Genomic DNA, 19,865 nt, shown 5'->3' on the forward strand with positions numbered 1-19,865 from the left:
AGGTATTCCTTCCTTTTCTACTTTTTGTAATAGTTTGAGAAGAATAGGTATTAACTCTTCTTTAAATGTTTGGCAGAATTCGCTTATGAAGCCCTCTGGTCCTGGGCTTATGTTTGCTGGCAGTTTTTCAATTATTGATTCAATTTCACTGCTGGTAAGTGATCTGCTCCAATTTAATTTTCTATTTCCTCCTGCTTTAGTTTGGATAGGTTATATGTTTATAGGAATTATCCATTTTTTCTAGATTGTCTAATTTGTTGGCATATAATTTTTCATAATACTCTCTTATGATTCTTTGTATTTCCTTGGTGTTGGGTATTATTTTTCCTCCTTCCTTTCTGATTTTGAATCCTATCTCTTTTTATGCTGATGTTTCTAGCTAAAGGCTTATCAATTTTGATTATCTTTTCAAGGAATCAGCTCCTGGTTTCATTAATCTTTTTGATGTTTTTTTTTTTTTATTTTTTAGTCTCTACATTATTTATTTCTGTTTTAATCTTTATTACTTCCCTTCTACTACTTTTGGGCTTTGTTTGCTCCTCTTTTTCTAGTTCCTTAAATGTGTACAGTTAGGTTGTTTATTTAAGATTGTTTTCTTGTTTCTTCATGTAGGCCCGTATTGCTATAAACTTCCTTCTTAGTTCTTTTGCTGCATCTCAATGATTTTGGACCATTGTATTTTCATTTCATTTGTCTCCATGTACTTCTGAATTTCCTCTTTGATTTCTTGATTGACTGATTCTTTGTTTAGTAGCATGTTGTTTAGTGTCCATATATTTGTATTCTTTCTAGATTTTTTTTGTTATAATTGATTTTTCTAGTTTCATACCACTGTGGGCAGGAAAGATGCCTATAATCATCATTTTAATTAAGTGGGTGCATTATATCCTCTAGTTTTATGTTTCCTTAAGGGATTCTCCCAAGGTTCCTTGGAACAGTGTAATAAACAACAGAGGTCTTTCTTCTTTCAGTCTTGATTTTAGAAAACTTAATTTACCAATCCTTATATTAAATGGCTAACCACATGGGCAGAGAGTGGACAACTGGACAAATTGGATGGGTGCATTTTATGTATATTAAAGTCTACTGTCAATGTGTATATAGATGGGGCTTGATTGGATATAGACAATAATTATGTTTCTTTTTTTAAAATTTTTAACATTTATTATTTGAGAGAGACAGAGAGAGACAGAGAGAGAGAGGGAGGGAGCACATGCACACAAGTGAGGGAGGGGCAGAGACAGGGAGATAGAGGATCTGAAGCAGGCTCCACGCTGTGAGCACAAAGGCCAATGTGGGGCTCAAACTCACCAACTGTGAGATCATGACACAAGCTGAAATCAAGAGTCGCTATTTAACCTACTGAGCCAGCTAGGTGCCCCCACAATAATTATGTTTCTTAATATACTTCAATGCATGAGTGCCAAAAAAAGAAGATGGTTTAACAACTTGCCAATCTATGTCAAAATAACTATGAAGAATACTATGATTTTGAGATAATACAGTATCTTAGGAAGAAAGGCAGAATAAGGGGGTATGTGTTCCCATCCCTAAGGAGCTCTTAAACATCCAATTACACTATCTCCTACCAGGATGATAAAGATATAAAACAAAACAAAACAATGTCTGGTCTATATAATTTACAATCAAATGTTAACAAATGTTCGGTAGCCAGAAAAAAAAAAATCAGATAAAATATGAACACAGCATAATACCATATGGCAAATGTACTTTACTGCACAGATGGCTCATAGAAACTTACTGAAGTTGGTTGGAGATTTACTATACTCACATAAGTTAGGATATATAAATTGTGGCAATACAAAAGAGGAGATTAAACAAAAGAATGAACAAAAAAAGTGTACAAAAACATGCCATCATAAAGCAGATGAGAGTAGATGTGAATCAGGAGAACAATATAATGATTTGAAAATATTTTATTTTAAATTAATGGCAACTCACACCACATGACTTAAAGATGAGAATACTGATGCCATATTATAGATGACAACAAATGAAGATTTATGAGCAATTAATCAATTCCGATTATTAAATTGATAAAGTGGCACAACATGGTAATAGTTTAAGAGTAGTTTAAGGATGAAACAGATCTATTTCAATAACACTGGATATATTGCTCCAAATATGTGATAGAAATTTTATTGTCTTAAACACAGTTGTCTTTTTTAATTACGTAACTGTCTTGAGAAATGAAGAAATACGTTCTATTTAAGATGATAAAGCAGTACAAAAAGTCCCTAATGAAGATCACAGGTAATATTAATGATGCAGTTAGGCACACAGGCATCCTACTTAAAGTCCTATGATGAAAAGTAACTATATAGTCTTTTTTTAATCTACTGAAAATAATGTGATGCATTCTATCTGCTTTGTCAATTGCATTGTCAATTTAAAAGCATATTCAATATGTATTCAAGCATTTCTATGTAACAGTTCTCTAGCTAACAAATGTCTCTAAAATATAATGTTATTATTTTTGTACAAAGCAAAATTGCAATCAACTCATTATGTAGTCAATGCACATAAAACCAGATTTTTAAGGACACTAACTTTGCAGAAAAGGTTGATATATAATTGTAATATTTTATTGGTTTAAAATAGATAATTTATTTAATGGAAATACATGCTCATAAGAAATTAAACAGTACAGAAGTGTATTAAGGGAAAAGCAATAATCACTTTCTGGACTCACCGTACTTACCCACCTCACCATTTCCACCTCCCATAGGTAACAACTGCTAACCCTATTTTATGTATACTTTGAGAAGATTTCTATTCACAAGAAAATTCAGTGTGTGTGTGTGTGTGTGTGTGTGTGTGTGTTTACATTTGGGTGTATACAAATATATACACACTTGCTTGGAAAAAAACATATATTCATATATATGTATATATAAATGCACATATGTATACTGAATAATATAAAAATCGCATATATATATATATATATATATATAATTATTTTTCAATTTCTGTGTTTTGTTGTATCCTATAGTTATACCATGGTTGGTTTTACATAATTGTACTTAGACCCAATTTTGCAGTATTATAAATAATGCTGCAATGAACATCTTGGCATAAATATCTGTGGTAATTGTGTTACTCCATCTGTAATGAGATTAAAATGGAATTTATTCATCAAATGTTATGCACTTATAAACATTTTATATACACTGCCAAACTGCCTTCCAAAATGACTGACCCAATTTATATTCTTATCATTTTCAACACCCTTACATTTTTCTCTGCTTCCATTCTCCAATTTTCCATATGACACAGTGATCACTTTAAAATGTAAATCTGTCACTTCTCTGCTTAAAATGTCCCAATACCTTTCTACTGTATTTGGGGCTGCTCAAACAATACCACAGATTGGGTGGCCTAAAAAATATAAATTTATTTTCTCATAGTTCTGGAGACTGGAAGTCCAAGATCAAAGTTCTGGCAGTGTTGGTTTCTGGTGACACCTTTCTTCCTGGCTTGTGGAAGGTCACCTTTTCATTGTGTCCTCATGGACTTTCTTCAGCGTGTGCATGTGAGATCTTTGGTGCCCTTTGCTCTTCTTAAAAGAAAAGTAATCTTATCAGAATAGAGCCCACCCTTATTATCTCATTGAAACTTAATGACCTTCTTAACCCACAGTTATAAAATAAATCATGAGGATTTAATATACAACATGGTGACTATAATTAAAAATACTCTATTGTACACTTGAAGGTTGCTAAGAGAGTAGATCTTTAAAGTTCTCATTACAAGAAAAAAATTTAGTTATGTGTGGTGATGGATGTTAACTAAACCTATGGTGGCAATCATTTCACAATATATACATATAGCAAATCATATTGTATAACTAAAACTAATACAATATTATATGTATTATATCTCAATAGAAAAATTAATTAGAACAAATAAAATCTCTGAGGCTTCCATATTGTGAAAAAGCATAAGCCACAAGAAAGGACCACATGTAGTCTTTCCAGTTAATAGTTTCAGCTAAGTAAAGCCTTCAAGTATCCCCAGTCCAGGGATCAGACATGTGAGTGAAGAAATCTACAGATGATTCTGGACAACAGCCATTAAAATTCCCCCTCTGCTATCGGAGACTTACCAGCTGAGACCACAGACATTAGAATCAGAGAAAAGCCATCTCTGCTGTATCCTGTCCAAATTTCTGACACAGATAACCCACGATGATAATAAAATTATCATTTTATGACACAAAATTTTGGGATGGTTTGTTACATGCCAATAGATAATTAGAATGCTTTGAATATAGTCACATTTTTTTAACCTAAATTATTTTATATCACTCAAAATGATTATTCAACTAGTGACAGAAAATACAAAAGTAGAATAAAAAAAGTTTAAGAGAAAAAAGTAAAAAGAGGGACTTCCAGTTACGGCAATATGAGAAAATCGGCAATCCTTCTCTATAATAAAACAAGTACATATTTCCACTTCAAGGAAAATGGAGTAGATATATTTTTCCATATTCCTGTCAGCAAGCAGTAAGGACAACTCAAAACTCTGGGCATAGTCATACCCATATCTATATATCTATATCTATATCATCTAATTATATCTATATCATCTACCTATATCTATATCTGTATCTATCTCTATATCTGTATCTATTATCTATCTATAATCTGGATCTATATCTATATCTGTATCATCTATATCTATATCATCTATCTATATCTATCTCTATATCTATATCTATATCTATAATCTGCATCTATATCTATATATCTATATATCTGCATATATCTATATCTATAATCTGTCTCTATATCTATATCTATATCTATATCTATATCTATATCTATATCTATATCTATATCTATACACATACATATATACAGGCCTAAAAGTTAGATGACTTGTAGGACATTATGCATGTTGCCACCATTCCTTGTGCATTTGACTTTGCATATTTAAATATCTGTGCTATAGCTGCATGATCCAAGGGTTTCTAGTCCTGTTTTGATAAGTGAGGTACCAAAATATAACAAGTTTTACTTCTGCGTTTCATTAGGATTTATGTTTTGACTTTGATTTTATGATTTCTTACCCTATTTTTATCAAAGTGCGGGTTCCTCAGAGGACACAATGGCAGAGGAATACCATTAATTGAATACACTGGCCTGCAAATATTCAAAAGGTGATAAAGAGGGAAAAATATAAAAGTCAGCAAAATAAAATTAAGATAAGGTTTGATGTTAAATTGACATTTTTCATATCTTTGATGTGTTCTAATGAACCCTTTTTCTCTCTTCTCTTCTTTTCCTCCATCTCTTCACTTTCTTCCCTGTCCACTAACCCCTTTCCTCCTCTTCTCCTTCTTTCCCCTTCCCATCTACTCTTTATTGTTGTATGTATTATTTAATGTAGACTATTTCATATGAATTTCATATTGTCATTTGCTAAAGACTTCCTGTACACTGGAAACTGACACATGCTATCTTATTTAACTTAGCCTTACACACACATTAAATTTGTAACATAAAATTCCTAAAGAGAGAGAGAGAAAGAGAGAGAGAGAGAGAGAGAGAGAGAGAGAGAGAGGGAGAGGGAGAGGGAGAGGGAGAGGGAGAGGGAGTGTGTGTGCGTGTGTGTGTTTGCACATTAAGACCTTGACACTGGGTCATATGCTCTATATCCACTATTTCATTTAGTCTTTGTAGGAATCCCATGAAGTAGGCACCCTCTTCATCTATTTTGGAAGAAATTAAGCCCATCAATGGGTGAGTAAAACTGTCTAAAACATGACTCCCGCAGTGAGTTACATAACTGAGATGCAGTTTTAGTTTTGTTTGATTTCACTGTTCTAGTTCTTAATTACCTCAATTCTCTCCTGCATTTCACTAAAACAAGGCTTAGCATTTTTGTCATCCTAATTTCAAAGAAGTCACACAGTAAGTAACTAACAGAGCTAGCTAGAACTTCTGATTAATAATGAAAATTAGTTCTTTAAAACATGTTATATCAATTCCTTGACTACCAAAAAGGCACCATAAAATTTAAAAGTGTGATGTATACTTTGTACTATGAGAGGCACGTAGTCTGATTGTGAAGACTGGCAGATACAAGTGTTTTCGCAGATTATAGGAGTGAATTCCTAAATAATTGCATTTTAATCGTCTCTGTCATGGACTTTTGATTATAACTTGCCATTACTTTTATTGACACAGTCTGTGGCTGATAAGATCTCGTAGAGCATTCTTGGTATAATACCAGGAGAAGGTCCTGTCTTGGTCTTATCTATTATTTACTCACTTCTATATCTTATTATATTCATAGAAAATAGCTTATTTGAGGGATAGAATGAACTACAAAGACAAATTATAAGATAAAAACAGAGAGGGAGGCAAACCATAAGAGACTCTTAAATACAGAGAACAAACTGAGGGTTACTGCAGGCAAGGTAGGTAGGGGGATGGGTTAAATGGGTTATGGGCATTAAGGAGGGCACTTGTTGGGATGAACACTGGGTGTCATACATAGGAGATGAATCACTGGGTTCTACTCCTGAAGCCAAGATTACACTGTGTGTTAACTTGAATTTAAATAAAAAAATAAATTCAAAATTATGTATAAATTATATTCAGGGGAAAATTAAGACTGAAGTAAAGAGTGAATAATTCAGTAACTATAATGTTTGAATTGCACTCCTATTCCATCCTGGTCTTCAGTAATCAAACTTCCCTTGGACTCATTAGTTATTTCAAACAAAATATTTTTTAAGTACCTGTTGAGATACACCAGGGAAGACAAAAGGTAAATCAGTGAAAAAAAGAACAAAAAGGCAGACTTCTGACCTCATGGAATTCTTATTCTAGAAAATTTGACAAGTAATAATCAAGAAGTAGAAAAAATATAATTAGTGCATTAGAAATGAGAAGTATAAATGAGAAGAATAAATAATAAATTGTGCACAATGGGGTGGAAGTCAAAGTAAATCCTATGGTAAGAAAATAACCACAATTTTTAAAACATAACACTTTTCATGGATCACTTTGAGACAAGTTCTTATCACAGAGCCTTTGGAACTTGGGGAATTCTTTGGGTCAATATCAAACGTGATTGCTATTTCACTGATAAAGGGAACCATAGATTTTGGCTAAAGATTAGGAAGAATGTACCTGTGAAGAGGATCTATAAGAATATAAAATCCTGAATAATAATAAAAGATGACTTCCGGTGGGTGCTCGTTATTCAGCATTGTGCAAAGTTCTGTGAGTTATTTTTAAGAAATATTTGAAATAATCCTAATGACATAGACAAATGTTATGCCCATTTTTCAGAGGAATACAAGGGGACCAAGGGAATTAATGGGTTACCCAAGGCCAGAAATGTAATATGTAGAAGAGGAAAGTTTTCTTAGACATAATTGCTGAGACCAAGTTTTTAACTACTATTACCTCTCATCTAGATGGGTATGTATCTTTACACCCCAGAATCTCTAAGAGACTCAAATAAAAGAAAATTATTCAGGTCTCCATCCAATTATGTCAACATGAAGCAAATGTGGTCATATGTGTTCTGGCAGAAAAAGTGTAGAGATAAAAGTTGTAGGGCCCTTTGCCTTGAATCTTCCCTCCATAACATGGTAGTAGGAAGTTACTGAAGCAGTAATGGAACTGGTGTGGCAGTGGGATAGAAGTTGTAAAAGGTCCCTTCTCTCTGAGTATTTCTTTAGGTTTGTTTGTTTTATCATTGAGGAATCATTATTTTCTTTTCAATGGAATAGTATGTATCTCTGTCCATGTGGATGTTTATTTAATTACATAGCTGTGTATGCTGAAGGTGAGTTGTCTGTTTTTTCTTTCTCTCAATAGTTCTTCCTGGTAACTCCTTTAATGTAATGATACCTCAAATTTATATATAGCAGGAGACTTACTTAGCAAGCAGGCTGAAAATAGAAATTCAAAGTTGCTTGCATAGGAAAGAAAATTATAATTTATATGAAACACAAGGATGTATTTGTTGGAGGATATGGTCTCCCCTTGATGTATGCATTTTCCTAGATTAGAGTGTGCATATAAAAAAGCTTCTCAAATAATTTACAGGTTAAAATTTGGTGTACTTGAAAGTTTGATGGTATATTCAAGGTGTTTAGGGAAACATCTTGTACAGACAAAGCATCTCACTTTGTCGTTCAATAAAACTCCATTTGTAGACGAAACAAAAGCTATTGTCTTTAGATAGAATTTCTCAAAATAAGATTATTAGTGTTTGAAAATATTTAATAATGAAGGAAATGCTCTCAGAAATCAAAACTGCCCCCACTCCACCTTTTCTTCAGGCACAGAAACAGTATGGTAGTGAAATTAATTAAAAGGATTAATCTCTATACCACAAAACATTTTTCAAGATGCATTTATTTACTATCACACTTTATTTTTTATAATCAGTGAGTGTCATAGTATAACATTTCTAAAACAGATCGGCTCATTTTTATTGTTTTAACTGTAATTGTTCTTTGTTTTAAAAATTTGTTTAGGAATTTAATTTTTGCTAACTTAAATGATTTTCTGAATATTCCATCAGTATACACAGGACACTCTTAAGAAGATTTACATCAGGATGTATAATGGAGTCAGAGGAATCTTTTTATTTTTTGTTCACCCTGCCTGAATTTTAAATTTAAGAATATGTATTTACTATAAAATGTAAACCCTTCACCAAAAGTAAAAGGCTTTCTGAATGGAAAATATAACTTTGAACTGCATTGTATTTTATTCTACACAAAAGATTATCACTATCGTGGCTGTTAAGAGTTCCATAACAAACAGAATATATTTAAGATATTTGTCATTATCAGCAACATCTCTGCTGCTGAAGATTCTCCTGGATGAGCATGTAAAGCTTCTCAGCACCTTTGACAATGACATAAGCATGTTATTCTTCATGCTCTTGGCCCTCCATGGCTAGAACATATGCTTTGACATGCGTTTCTATAAATATGGTGAGCCGTGCTGTTATCTACACTGGTGTCTTTAAAAAAAACTCACATTATATAAAAAGAATTTAATCTTGGTTGGAGATTTTTTTTCTTTCTTTCTTTCTTTTTCTTTTTCTTTTCTTTTTTTTTTTTTTTTTTGGTTTAAGCATCAAAATCTCCAACCCACACTGTCCATCTTTCCAGCTCACTCTCTCTACAATGTGAACAATCCTTCAATTCCATCAAGACTTAAAATCCATTAATCCTAGCATGCTTTTACTTTTTTCAAGAACATTTCCCTCCTTTCCAGAATAAATCATATGCATTTATTTTATGCATCAAATTCCTGCAGTCACCTTCAACTCCTTTACCTCTTACTTGCAAAGCCAGTTCAATTTAAATATCTGTTTTGTACCTCCTTGTTCTGGGCCAGTTGGATACAGCTGCAGAGCACTATATAATCATACTCACTTTCTTATATTAAATTTGCATATGTCAAATCAACTCATCCTATTTGTGCATTCACATTGTATTCTCATACAGGGTACTATCTAACCTCGACTTTTTATGCAACCTTATAATACCTCCAACTCTAGGACTCTTATCCCAGCAATAGGTAGTATATGCTAAAAATATTTGTTGATGAATGAACTATATGGTGACCATATTGAATTTGTTTTGATTTTTCACATCTTTTCACATTGAATTATCCAAAAAGAAAAAATAAATAATTTCTTGAAGCCATGTTCTTTTCTTCCTCTTTTTTTTTTTTAGTGTTTTTTGATGAGGGACCATAAACCAAGCTGAGGGCAAAACACAAGCTAGCATATCCTCCATCCCCACCACACCCCACCCCTTGTCCCTGTCCCAGGTGGGACATGTGTGACATTCCTCAGGCTCTCATGTCTGCCCAAGAAAAAGGAAAGGATGGAAAACAAATGGTTAAACTGATAGAGTTTCCATCAGTTTACAAATATCTTAGTAATTTTGTAAGAAAAGGGCTATCTTATTTTTTTTTTTAATTTTTTTTTTTCAACGTTTATTTATTTTTTTGGGACAGAGAGAGACACAGCATGAACGGGGGAGGGGCAGAGAGAGAGGGAGACACAGCATCGGAAACAGGCTCCAGGCTCTGAGCCATCAGCCCAGAGCCTGACGCGGGGCTCGAACCCACGGACCGCGAGATCGTGACCTGGCTGAAGTCGGACGCTTAACCGACTGCGCCACCCAGGCGCCCCAGGGCTATCTTATTAATAGCCTAATCTCCAGGAACTTCCTACTGTCTTAAGGATAATGCTTTGCTAGAGGGGAAAACAACCTTAGCTTGACAATAGCTAAACCTCAGTAATTTGTGATTCTTCCTTAGCAGGTGGAAATCCCTTTAAGAAACTTCCTCTTGACTTTGCCTCCCCCAACTCCACAGTATATAAGCAGTCACACTTCACAACCCCAGTGTAGCGCTTTCTGCCCAGGGGTCCTGTCACTGCACTTTAATAAAATCACCTTTTTGCACCAAAGACGTCTTCAAGAATTCTTTCTTGGCTGTTGGCTCAGAACTCTACCATCACTCCAAAACCGCATAATTTTTTTAACTATTCTTTTTGTTCTTTTATTTAAACCTACAAATTATCTTCTTAAGATTTAATTCAGTCTAGTTTATAGTCTTATTCTATTGGGTTTTTGTTTGTTTGTTTGTTTTATGTTTGTCACTCAACCAATATTTCTAATTATGCTTTCTTATTTTTCTTCAGGATTAAACAATACTATCTCCGTGTAAATTGCAAAATAGTCCCCAATAAAATAATATGTACTATTCAGAAATAGACAAAATTTTATTTTACCTTTGTGCTTAATATGCCATAATGATAAGGGACAGTGGGGAAAGTTGAGGGCAAAGTACAGGCTAACAGCAACCTCCCCTCCCCTCCCCCACCGGTGGGATATATGTGATATTCCTTGGACACTCCTGGCTAAGAGAGACACTCCTTGGCTAACCCAAGGGTAGGAGTTAAGGAAAGAGATTTAAGTACTTGCCATGGCAACGTAGGAAACTAAGGCAAATAAAAAATTAAATTCCCTTACTGCCTACAAGTCCTAGAAACCAGCAGAATGACCTCCCTCTAGGAGCTCAGCTGCCTCGAGGATGACACTTTGCTAGGGGCAAAAGGGAATCTTAGCTTAATTCCAACCTTGAGGATCCTGTAAGTCTACATTAACATATAAAAATTTCTTTGTAAATTTCCTTTATCTCAGCTGCTCCAAGATATGCTGGCAATCATACTCCAAGCTTATGGCCCCCTGATACACATCTGAAAAAGTCTCATGACAGGTTTTACTAAACAGTAGTAAATGGCGTTTTCCTAACAACACCCAAACTCTCAAGGTCCTGGAAACCTTGCTTCCAAAGTTCCTTAGAGACTTACTCTATCCCTAACCCCTTCCCAACCTGAGGATATATAATCAGTTACTCATTACGACCCCAGGGCAGCTCTTCCTGCCCCTGGGTCCTGTCCCTGTGCTTTAATAAAATCACCTTTTTGCACCAAAGACTTCTTCAAGAATTCTTTCTTGGCCATCAGCTCCAGACCACATCACCATTACCCCAAAACCCCATCAATAGTGTGCTACAAAGTTTGAATATATCTCTATAATTTCCCATTTATAGATGTAGTTTGCTTTAAGAAAATTGCTGTATTTCATGTATTTTATATCCTATTTATAGTTTGTTTTTTCTAAATGGAAAATGAAAAAATCAGTAATTTTCATATTATATTATTTTATTTGTTGAAAGCTATACTTATCAGGTGCTGTTAACTTGCTATTAAGTTCAAGAGACCACTATAATAAAAGGAAGTAAATTATATAATCAAATGTTTCTTTGTGCATACCTCACAAATACACTTTACATAACATAACTCCACAGCATCATGGTATATTTTAAAGTAAAGGTAACAACTTTAAAAAGGAACTGAATCAAATACAATATATAAAACTATGAGAAAGGGAAATGAAATTGTCACTTTATTCATGTCAGTTTTAATCAGCACTGAGATGTATTGGTTACAGGCATGGTTGCTGTAAGTCATGTGGGAATGAACAGAAACTAACCGTGGCCAGTCAGGCTCTCTGGGTCGGGGGTCCCTTGGGTGTATTGGGGATCCCGGGCGAGCCCCCAAATATTATGCCCAGTATTCGTGATCCCCAAAGACCACCAGGGAGCCGAGTCCGATGCAAAAGAAAAGAGCCTTTATTCGAGCTAGCTCGAGCTCAATCCCCTACCTGCACCAATGCAGCAGTGAGATACCGGGGAGAGAGAGCGAGTTTCAAAAGCACAAACGTTTTTTTTGGGGTCTAGGGGCAGTTGGTGAGGTAATGGCTGTGGCCTCGGCCGATTGGCTGGGGAAGGGTCAGAGTCCTGTTACACAGGTCACAGGGCGTGTTTTGATCGGGAAGTTTGAACGGGTGAGCGGGAGGTTACTCAAGGGGAGGGGGTGTGGTCAAGGTAAAGGACACAGAACAAGATGGAGTTGGCCAGCGTAGGCCCGCCCTTTCAGTTACAGGCATGGTTGCTGTAAGTCATGTGGGAACAGTACCGAATCTTAGAGGAGTAAGAACTCAGTCACCTAATGTTGTCATTTTCAAACTTTAAAAGGAAATTTGGAAAGGAAATTTGATAAAATACTATCTTACATCAAATGTGAACAGATAAAAACATAAGTGATACTGAAGCTTTTCAGTTCAGCTCTGAGATTAACAAATATTGATTTAACAGCTGTCCTTCTGATACATGAATATCATCTACCATAAACTTGCTAATTGGCTATTGCTTTGAGTTCCCCTGATAGTAAACTCCTTTTTCCCATTATAGTTTTCCTTCCCCTTGCTGATTGCTCTTGAACAGATCTGCTAGAATTTGACTACACCCACCACACACATTTCAAATGTGGCCTAATTGAATTCAAATGGATCTTTTTCCCATTATGTTGGAGACTTATGTCTATTAAAGCAACCAGAAACACTCTAAGCACACATTAACTTTTTTTTGTTTTTGTTTTTTTTTTTTTGGCAGCCACCAAATAATTTATCAGGAGCTATGTGGCCACATCGAAAAATATCCTTAATATCCAAATAGTCATAAGGATATTAAGTAAAAGCAAATTTTCCCATCTTTCATGCTTTTTTCCCACCATTCCCCTTCTTTCCTTCCATTTTATTTCATATATTTATACATATACAAACACAGATATAGATTTACATATAGATATAATGTAGAAGTTATATAAATTATATAATGTATAAATTAATGTATAAAGATATAAAATTCTTTGAAGTAGCTGCTAGAGTCATGATGCATGTTCTTCTGGAATCACCCTGAAACTAAATAACGGGGTCTCAACGCCCATGACTGTATGGCTTGACAATACCTCCTTGTATGCAACTAATGATCAGTGGGTAAAAACTTCATTTAGTTGAGATTTTCAGAATTCTTCACCAGTACTTTTTAGAAAAGTGCAGGATTTAGAAAAAGAAGACTGGCCTCTCTCTGGTGTATCTTCCACGGGAGACAGAATTGTTGGAAGCCATGACATGAACTAATAGTAGCAGGTAATCTAAAGAGAATTCAGACATCTCTATGATGTGAAAGAGTGAAACTGATATGCAGATAAAAATTAGAAAAAAGGGGTAGAGAAATAGAGAAAGAAGACAGAGAGAGGGAGAGAATGATGAATATCTGGTTCTACAAGTCCATAACACCTAGACTCATGACTTGTCTTTGGTTTTTTATTACATGAGAAAATCAAATATGCTTTCAATAAATTCCCTTATTTTATTTAAGAAAGTTCAAATCAGTCTTCTGACATTTAGAATCAAATGAGAAAGGTCTAATGCAATGTACATTTGTGTATATGTTCTTCTGGTGTGTGTGTGTGTGGTTTTTTTTTTTTTTTCATTAAGAAGGTTCCACACTCAGCATGCAGCCAATGTGGGGCTTGAACTCACAACCCTGAGGTCAAGACCTGAGCTGAGATCAAGAGTTGGATGCTTAACCAACGTCCCATGTCTATTCATTTGTACAAAAACATTCATACTAGGGGCACCTGGGTGGTTCAGTTGGTTAAGCGTCTGACTTCGGCTCAGGTCATGATTTCATGGTTCACTAGTTTGAGCCCCGTGTCGGGCTTTGTTCTGATAGCTCAGAGCCTGGAGCTTGCTTCTGATTCTGTGTCTCCCTCTCTCTTCCCCTCCCCGGGTCACACTCTGTCTTTCTCTCAGAAATAAACATTAAAATAAAAAATATATATATTCACACTATATATATTGTTCTGTTTCCTTTTTATTTTTTTTTCAAATTTAACAATGTGTCATGGACATTATTCTATGTAGTTGAATTTTTGGCATTTATTATCAATAATCTTATATCTCATCAGGTATTGCAACACATTTGAGCCTGCCCCTTTTGTCTGTCATGTTCAACTTCTTCCCTTATCACTATCACCCAGTTAATTATTACAATGCTGTTCCTAAGTTTTTAAAAAATGTAATATATTTCATTGTTTTTATTATTTATCATCAAGGGTGAGTCCTTTTAGATCACTGAGATCCCAAACCATAGACTACTTTCTGTGATTTATAAAGCTGATAATTTTTTCAACGTTCACTTATTTTTGGGACAGAGAGAGACAGAGCATGAACGGGGGAGGGGCAGAGAGAGGGAGACACAGAATCAGAAACAGGCTCCAGGCTCTGAGCCATCAGCCCAGAGCCTGACGCGGGGCTCGAACTCACGGACCGCGAGATCGTGACCTGGCTGAAGTCGGACGCTTAACCGACTGCACCACCCAGGCGCCCCAAAGCTGATAATTTAAATATAGTCCAAGACAAAAAGTAGTGACTCAAGAGTAAGACAAATATAAACAAGAATGCCAGCTACCATTTATTTACAATATGCTAAGAGTGTTCTTAACATGCCTTAGCATATTTGATTTTCATCCAAAACTTCTAAGTTAGTCATTGACCAACTCTAAAGAGATTACATTCCTTGTCCAGGGTCTGAGAGATTAAGGCATTAAATAAAGTTCAAACCAATGTTTTTCTGACTACAAATGTGTATTGAAAGAAAGTACAGTGAATTAAGATGTGGGGCATCACAAATCTCTGAAATAAATTATAGGTGATAATTTAAAATATAAGTTTTGGAATAAATCCAATTTAGGGCAACACAGGGAAGTTCAATAATAAAGAAGTAAAGATCATACTATTTGCCCCAAAGTAAGTTTAGAATTACAATTTGCTCTTTTTTTTTTATGTTTATTTTTGAGAGAGAGAGAGAGACAGAGTGTGAAGGGGGGAGGGGCAGACAGAGAGGAAGGCACAGAATCTGAAGCAGGCTCCAGGCTCCACGCTGTCAGCACAGAGCCCGAATTCGCTGGCGTTTGAAGCGAATTAAGATTGGTCCTTAAACAAACTCAGTTGGTATCCTTACCATTTCCATGGATTTCAGAACACCATGTGGAACTTTTTTATTCTGTTTTTTATAACTGGAAAGTATGATCATAGGGATGTCTGAATTCTCAAAAAACACACCAAATTTTTTAATTAAAATAATGCCTTGGTGTGCCTGGGTGGCTCAATCTGTTAAGTGTCTGATCAGATCATGATCTCCCGGGTCGTGGGTTCCAGCCCCACGTCGGGCTCTGTGCTGACAGCTCAGAGCCTGGAGCCTGCTTCGGATTCTGTGTCTCCCTCTCTCTCTGCCCCTCCCCCACTCATGCCGTGTCTCTCTGTCTCTCTCTCCTTCAAAAATAAACATTAAAAAAATTAAAAAATTAAAATTAAAATTATTCCTAAAAGAAAGAATGTTTAGAATGGAGGAAGTACATTGCAAAAACAAGAGACAATGTAAGAAGACTAAGTGAATATTTCACATTTTCCTGGTTTATTAGACCACTGCTTGACAAAGTAAGACATGATAACAAAAGGGACTGAATGTGAACAATGTGTAAATTGAGAGATCCACTGTAGGAACATCTCCATTTGGAAAGAATTACTCACCTTATCTCCTTTCATCCACAGTCCCTCACCCTTCTTTTTTTTTTTTTTTTAATTTTTTTTTTTTCAACGTTTATTTATTTTTGGGACAGAGAGAGACAGAGCATGAACGGGGGAGGGGCAGAGAGAGAGGGAGACACAGAATCGGAAACAGGCTCCAGGCTCTGAGCCATCAGCCCAGAGCCTGATGCGGGGCTCGAACTCACGGACCGCGAGATCGTGACCTGGCTGAAGTCGGACGCTTAACCGACTGCGCCACCCAGGCGCCCCACCCTTCTTTTTTTTATTTTTAATGTTTTATTTATTTTTGAGAGAGTGAGAGAGCACAGAAGAAGTAAGACTGAAAAGGTGTATGAAAAGTAAACTGGCAGAAATTTGGAAATAAATGGAACATAATAATAAAGATGTTTTTAGACATGAAAACTATACTAGAAATAAAAATAAAATATAAATACAAATTTTATACAATAAAATAAACTAGGCAATGAAAGCTAAAGTCAAATATGTATATTATCAGCTTAAAGAAATGATATGAAACAAACAAAAAGACAGTAGCAAAGAATCTGATTAAAGAAATGATAGATAAGGAGAAAAAAGGAAATTCATAAGCATAACTGCAAATTCTTTAAAACTAGAAGTAGCAAATACACTAAAAATTATTCTGATATAAAAGGAGAAAACTTTTCTAAAATAAAGCAATACAGCAGAAGCAGATTTTGAGATGAAGAATGTATGAAAAGGATAATGAGTTTTTCCAAGATAAAACCAATACGGGAGTGGAGAAACAGAAACAGAAATGGAAGGAAGCCAAACAGTGGTATGATACCTAGTAAAATACCAGAAGAGAGAAACATGAATACAATCCCACTGGGCAGCTCTGGAGACAGTACAGCTCCTATCTGAGAGTTGTTCCACCCAGAGGCAAGGGAACCATAGCATTTATATCCTGAGTGCATCAGTCATTGCTTAACAGCTACTCCCAGTCCAGGTGGGGATATAAATCCTCAGGAACTCCAGCGTGTCAAGAGCAGGCCAAATGAATCCAGTAACCTGAGGACAGCTGCTAACAGAGAGACTCAGGTGCTCATTGTTTTGAGTAAGAGCACACTGGGAGCTGGTGCCCATGAGGATGATAAAGGTAATTGAAATGATACAGCCAGAACACAGCATTTACTACGACTTGTATCTTTCCATTGAAAGGACACATCAAGCTCCAAGAAGCCTTGGTACATGATGATCAACAACGTGATATACTGTTTTATTGGTTTTCTTTCATTTTTTAAAGTTATTTATTTATTGTGAGAGAGAGGAAGAGAGCAGGGGAGGGGCAGAGAGAGAGAGAGAGAGAGAGAGAGAGAGAGAGAGAGAGAATCCCAAGCAGGCTCCTCACTGTCAGCACAGAGCACAGGGCTCGATCACACAAAATGCAAGATCATGACCTAAGCTGGAGTCCAGTTAGACACTTAACCGACTGAGACACCCAGATGCCCCTATTGTTTTTGTTTTTCATTTTAAAGACAAAACTTCACAGTCTCCAAATACAAAAAGCCAATCACTTATTAATGAAAAACAAACAAATAAACAAAAAATCAATTTGATTTAATGGCTTGTTGTATAGCATTTATTAGTCAATACTAGAAGATAACATTTGGTGGGTCTGCAAAAGTTTAAGACCTAAGATCTGACTGAGTAATTTTGTTCCCAGACAAGTTACTAGCAATTTCAAATGCAAATTAATAACTTTGTGGTTGAAATTTAGCCAACTAGAGATGTATCAAAATAATAATACCTATCTCAGTTTTAAAGAAACTTTGATAAAGGAATGACAGTAAGAATGAAAAGCATTTAAACAGAAAATTATAACAAAATATTTCTGGGAATTTAACATATAGAGCAGAACGTCAATGTCTTAAATCTTGATAACATAAAAATAAAACATGAGGATATTTGGAAAAAGATGGTGGAAGAGAAATGACAGACTGTGTAAGTGTGTTAAAGTCCTTATATTTCATAGAAGAATTAAAACCTTTCTAAAATTGAAGTCATAAAAGGGAGACTTCTGTACATTTTTAAATAGAAATATCTCTAAACTATATTATTAAATGAAAGTCCCAGTTACAGAAACTGTGAGAAGAAAACTAATAATTTTTCTTTTTTTGAATTCTCTTGTGGATAGTAGCTAATTTTTTTTTTAGGAATGGAGGGAGTTGAGGTCATGGAGACAGACAGAGAGGTACTTAATTATCATTTTATCCTCTGTACTAAGTAGATTTTGATATATCCATGCATTACTTTAAAAAGAAAAAAACACTTTAAATACATTTATTGTAAGTAATCTAAGGGTGCCTGGGTGGCTCAGTCTGTTGAGTGTCTGACTCTTGGTTTTGGCTCAGTGATGATCTCATGGTTCATGGGTTCAAGCCCCATGTTGGTCTCTGCATGTCAGTGTAGAGCCTGCTTGGGATTCTCTCTCTCCCTCTCTCTCTCTCTGCCCCTGTGCAGCTCATGTGCTGTTTCTCTCTTTCAAAATAAATAAATAAACCCTAAAGAAATAAAAAAATAAAATAAAAATAAAAGTTATGTATATTTTCAGATAGCAACAACAACAAAGTCATCCAAAACTGGTAAAAAGAAATAAAGCTTTCACTATTTGCAGATTACATGATACTGTATGTAGAAAACCCTAAAGATTCCACCAAAAACTACTAGAATTGATAAATGAATTCAGTAAAGTTGCAGGACACAACATAAATATACAGAAATCTGTTGCATTTCTATACACTAATAATGAAGCAGTAGAAAGAAAAGACAAAAATCCCATTTACAGTTGCACCCAAAATAATAAGTACCTAGGAATAAAAGTAGCCACAGAGGTGAAAGACCTTTACTGTGAAAACTATAAAACACTGATGAAAGAAACTGAAGATGACACAAAGAAATGAAAAGACATCCCATGCTTATGGATTGGAAGGACAAATATTGTTAAATGTCTATACTACTCAAAGCAATGCAAACATTTAATACAATCCTTATCAAAATACCAGAAGTATTTCTCACAGAGATAGAAAAAACTGTTTACATATTTCTACAGTCTCTCCCATGAAGGGGTGAGGTCTTTTTTCGCACTCCTTGAATCTGGTGTTGCCCAAATGACCTGTGTCAACTAAAAGAATATGATGTGACTTGTGCACGTTTGAGCCTAGGACTTAAGAGTCTTGCAGCTTCTTCTCTCTCTTGCAATACTGCCAAGATTGGAAATCAGTGTAAACTGGATAGAAGGACCACATAGAGAAGAAACTGGCAAACACCCTTTAAAACCTCAGACATGTGAATGAGGCCATCCTAAGACCATCCAGCACCAGTAGGTCTATCAGCTGACTGCAGGTGCCTTAATAAGACCAACCCAGACCATAAAAACGTCTCAGCTGATCCCAGTCCATATTACTGACTCACAGAATTAAGAACCCAAAGAAAAAAAAAATGATTGTTTATTTGAACCATTAATTCTGGGGTGGACTGTTAGATCATACAGGCTAACTAATTAAGTGCCCATGAAGAAACAGAGAAGTAAACAGATTGTGGCAAATAGCTAGCATTTTTGTGATACTCACTGGAGAAAAAGATCTAAAATTATCTAGAATTTCACTACTTTCCAAGTTTCTTAGTGGTAAACATTAGCACTTTGTTATTATTTTCAGGTTCTATTAACTACCTAGAGGAAATAATATTAAAGAAAGATTGCGGCACTTAATTTAGAATATTCACAAATCTATACTGTGCAATATAAAGAATGCTGAAAGCTGATGCATACATCACCTGTTATTCATCGAATCTCTTTTTCTGCCTT

The sequence above is a fragment of the Lynx rufus genome, unplaced genomic scaffold (genome assembly GCF_022079265.1).
Source record: "Lynx rufus isolate CCGP_SWC_20201006 ecotype Redwood Valley unplaced genomic scaffold, mLynRuf1.p SCAF_7, whole genome shotgun sequence".
NCBI classification, from domain to species: domain Eukaryota; kingdom Metazoa; phylum Chordata; class Mammalia; order Carnivora; family Felidae; genus Lynx; species Lynx rufus.